General features: G+C 52.4%; 1 long non-coding RNA gene across 1 annotated transcript; it reads right to left on the bottom strand.

The window, feature by feature from the left end:
* Positions 1–1,021: 1,021 nt before the first annotated feature.
* Positions 1,022–3,809, bottom strand: LOC123933928. The gene is made up of 3 exons (XR_006816707.1): positions 3,690–3,809; positions 2,312–2,571; positions 1,022–1,112 (listed from the first exon to the last, which is right to left on the bottom strand). It is a non-coding gene; the product is annotated as an uncharacterized LOC123933928 (long non-coding RNA).
* Between the last annotated feature and the right edge of the window lie 403 nt (positions 3,810–4,212).

The raw sequence follows: 4,212 nt of genomic DNA, 5'->3' as shown, positions 1-4,212 counted from the left end.
AGGGGCTGCCGTAACAGATGACCAGGAATGGCTGAGAACAACAGAATTTTTTTCTGTCACAGCCGTGCAGGTTGGAAGTCTGAAAGAAGGAGCTGGGAGGGCCCTGCTTTCTCTGAAGCCTCGAGGGGAGACTGTGCCCCGCGTTTCTTGCTTAGTTTCTGGAGCCGCTGGAAATCCAGGGGGTTCCCTGGCTTGCAGACACAGCATTCACTCCAATCTCCACCTGCCGTCCCCAAGTGGCTGGATTTATCCTTATGTGTTTGCATCTGTGTCCAGATTCCCCTCTTCTTGAAAGGACACCAGGGCTGGATCAAGGCTTTCCCTAATGATCGCGTCTTCACCTGATCTCCTCTGCGGCAATCCTATTTCCAGCAAGGTCTCATCACGGGTGCGGGTGCGGGGTGGGGTTACAGGCTGGGGCTGTGCGTGGCGTCCTTACGTACACGGAGAACTACGCTCAGGCCCATGCCTCTCACAGGGGGGCAAAATCCGCTATCACACCCACCCGGGTCTGCAGCCACTTGGGCTCTGGTCCTGAGATCTTGAAGTCTCAACAACGAAGGCAGATGATTCAATGTCAGTGTCTTAGGAGATTTTGGTAATTACACGACAGCCCTCCCATCGGGAGAATCAACGTTGGGTTCTGGACTAAACCACAGAGACACAGAGGCTTTTCCAAAGACTGTACGTTTCCAAATTCAATCATTTCTCGGGTTCTCCCCCACCGTTCTGAGCCCTTCCCCACAGAAGATCCTATGACGAGACCGGTGGGAGGTGTGTGTGGCGGGGAAGACAAACCCTCCAGCTATGTGGCCTTGTGTGATCTAACCCTTGTCTAATTCTGTTACTTTCTATTTATCGCTGAACTGATTCATTCAACGTTGGCCCAGGAACTAGGTGAGCTTCTGCTCTAGGCCACCTGCTACTGAGGCTACAGAGTGGAGTGAACAGAACACACCAAATCCATCTACTTACGGAGCCTTCCCTACAGAGGAGCAGACGAGGAACCAAGGAATGAATCAGCCGCCGCTGTCGGCTTCCACTGTGTCTTTTGGTTCTAAGAAGTCTGACATTCCAACAGAATATGACCACGGGCCCCTTGCCATCCAGACCTGAGAGGGGAAAAGAGACATGAGTCTCTCGCACACCCACCTAGATGTGGGGAGGGCTGGGTGCCAGCCTTGTTCCAGCCCCGGGCAGGACAAAGGACACTGTGCAAAGGACAGCCAGTAGGCAGGGGCTCTCTCTTCGAAGCCACCTTTTCTTGAGGTGACTAGCAGCCAGTTGGGAGCAGGGACCCAAGGACGAATGTTTTTCCATCCTCTTTAATTTCACTATCGATTCTATTTGCCATCCCAGAACTCATTCCGATTCATAACGTTCCAGCCGTATAAGAGACGGCAGGCAGGGAGAGGGGTGGCGAGGCGGGAGCGCGCCCATGCTTTACTGTGCCCCTCCCGGGGCCGAGTCGAGGGTGAGGTGCGTGAGGCACTTGCCTGGGGTGCAGAATTTAAGAGAGTGCCCCCAAACACAGCAATTATGGGAAGTGCTATTTTTTTTTTTACTTTTTTTCCCCCATTTTATTTATTTTTTTCAGCATAACAGTATTCATTGTTTTTTGCACAACACCCAGTGCTCCATGCAAAACGGGAAGTGCTATTTTAATGCAGTATTTTAACAGATCAATATTAACGCAGAAACATCTACAATGAACAAAATATCAAACCCGAGAGGGAGACCGTATTGGCAAAACTCCTAACTCCAGGCTGGCACGTAGCAGGTATTCAGGAAATGAAACACAAGAATGGGGAGGCAGTAATCAGGCTAAGTCCGCCCAGTGTTCTTGTAAGAACTCTGCATGTATGCGCTCAATTAATCCTCATGACAATATCCGTGAGGTGACTGTCACCCATTTTATAGATGGGGAAAATGAAGGCATGCAGATGGGAAAGGATTATTTACATTCCTGCAGCGAACAAGGGCTGGAACTTTCCTAGGTACAGGGGATTAGGGCTTTAGTGTATTTTTGGGGAGGAGACACAAAGCACCCCACGGCAAGAAGCGTTTCCCTGGAGAGGGATGGGAGTGGAAACCCAGGTCATCTGGTGCCAGCATCCATGGGAAGAACCATTTTCACCACTGACCCTCTCCATGGAAGAAAAGGTACCCCAACGTTTCCCCTGTTTCTCTGAGTCTTGTTTCGGGCTCATCTGAACAGACTAAGGCCTACGGGGACATTTCCCAAAGCTAGTGAATAAATAAAATTAAATAAGAGAAGGCATCTCTCCGGGGCCCGAGAGCTTCAGAATACCTGTTGAATGTGGAAGGAAGAAAAACCAGCTTCTCGGCTCCTCTTGGGTTCGATGTCCGCCTCATCGAGGACACTACTCATCTGATTCACTGTGAGGCCCACGGCAGCAGGAAGGACAACACCAGCGTGGAGAAGGAGGAGGGGGCAAAGCGGGAGGGCGCCCCTGATGTCACCGCCCTTCATGGCAATTCCTGGGGAGATGTGACCAGCTCTCCTCAGGACAGAGCCTTCGGAGGACTGCGGCAGCCCGTTCGGTGGCCCTAAAGCAATGAGGACAGAAGAGTCAGAGCCAACAAGTCTCTGTGATCAATAACAGAGCATAATTCGCATGGAAAAATTCCACTATGGCCTCTTTGGAAAGCAGAGCGCTATGCAGAGCTAGCAGCTTAAACGGGAGGTCCCTATCTCTCTGTCGGAGCTCCCCACTTAGCAACTTCCCAGAACCGGCGAGGTATTACTCAACCGAATGTGATTTCCTCAGCTGCTTGCTGGTCGGCTGACCACGCTACCCACAAGCGTCTTCCCAACATCCTCATGCGGGGATGGGCAGCTCCAGACGCTGCCTGGGAGCCTTTACACCTTGGCCATTGGGCGACGCTACTGCTCAGGCTCCGTCCCCTTAGATGCCCCACCCCCTCCTGTCCCTACGATGTGAATGATGCTTCCATGGCTGCGTAACGGAGCTCCTCAGGAATGGGCAGCACATCCTCTTGCCTTCTGGGTGTTGCTTTGCCTCTGGCTTAGGGCCAGGCATGAAGTCGGTGCTTGGGGAAATATCCAAGTCAGGGGGCTTGAAAAGGCCACCGGAGGAGGGTTTGCACCATGGAGATCGGCAACGCGACAGATGGCTTATTCGGCCCTGCATGTTCCCTCCCCACATCTGGCATGGTTAGTAACCCCGTTCAAGTGCGTCACAGCCCCGGTGATTCTGCACTGGAAACTGCGGCTTTCCGAGAGTCACCGGGACATTTGGGCAGCACAAAGGCAAAGCCACACATATACGCACACACATATATACACACACTGACACAACTCGCACACAGAGACACACACATGAGATGGCAGGTCTTGTGCTTTTTTGAACGGGCAGGGAAATATCCAAGGCTCGACGGAAACGGTGAAAAGGGAGGCTCTAAATCCGGGAAAACTCAGAGATGCCCCAGTGTTGGCACTAAGCCTGGCCTTTGTCTCCAGGGGTGAGAATGTGATCGTTGGCCTGGGGTTCAAGGACACGTCCCTGGCTCTGCCAGCTGTTATCTGCACCCGCCCCGGTATTCTGTAGCAGACTGGAAGTCACACTTCAAGGCGACTTCTTCCCAACACGCTCTCAGTAAATCACAGGAAGATGGGTGGACATGGAAAAAAAGACAACGGAGACATGTGTCTGGTAAGGTGCTGACTTCTCAGAGCCTTTCCCAGGGGCTGTAGGCACGTCTGGGTCTCCTTGGTGCCATCCGTGGTCTATTTCTGTCTCCTGCTTAGAGAATGGGAAGTCCACAGCACGGCAAGTCTCAGAGCACCCTAGACCAGGAAAAGGAAAAAAAAATAAAGAGCTCTTTATAGCCGAGTTCTTTTCCTACCTTATATAAATCAACTCCAAAGATTTGGTCTCAGTGATTTCTCACTGGGGCTGAGCTGGCCACCTTGGCCTCTTGTGTCCGGTCCTGAGTAAACAGGTCATCGCCACAAAGAAAGAGCCCGTTACAATGCAGCTCGCATTGCTTCTCTTGGTCCCCCTTTGGCTGCCACCTCCCACACACTGGCACAAGGACCACGTGAGCCACGGTGCACGAGCATCCGAGGGCCTGGATCCAGTCCCAGCCCCACTGCCGCCAAGCTGTGAGAATTTGGGTGATTCACTTAACCTGTCTGAGCCTCTGTCCTCCCACTGGGAAAACAGT

Source organism: Meles meles, chromosome 21 (assembly GCF_922984935.1).
Source record: "Meles meles chromosome 21, mMelMel3.1 paternal haplotype, whole genome shotgun sequence".
NCBI classification, from domain to species: Eukaryota; Metazoa; Chordata; class Mammalia; order Carnivora; family Mustelidae; genus Meles; species Meles meles.
The sequence above is the reverse complement of the archived record's forward strand: the minus strand, read 5'-3'. Positions and strand labels throughout refer to the sequence as shown.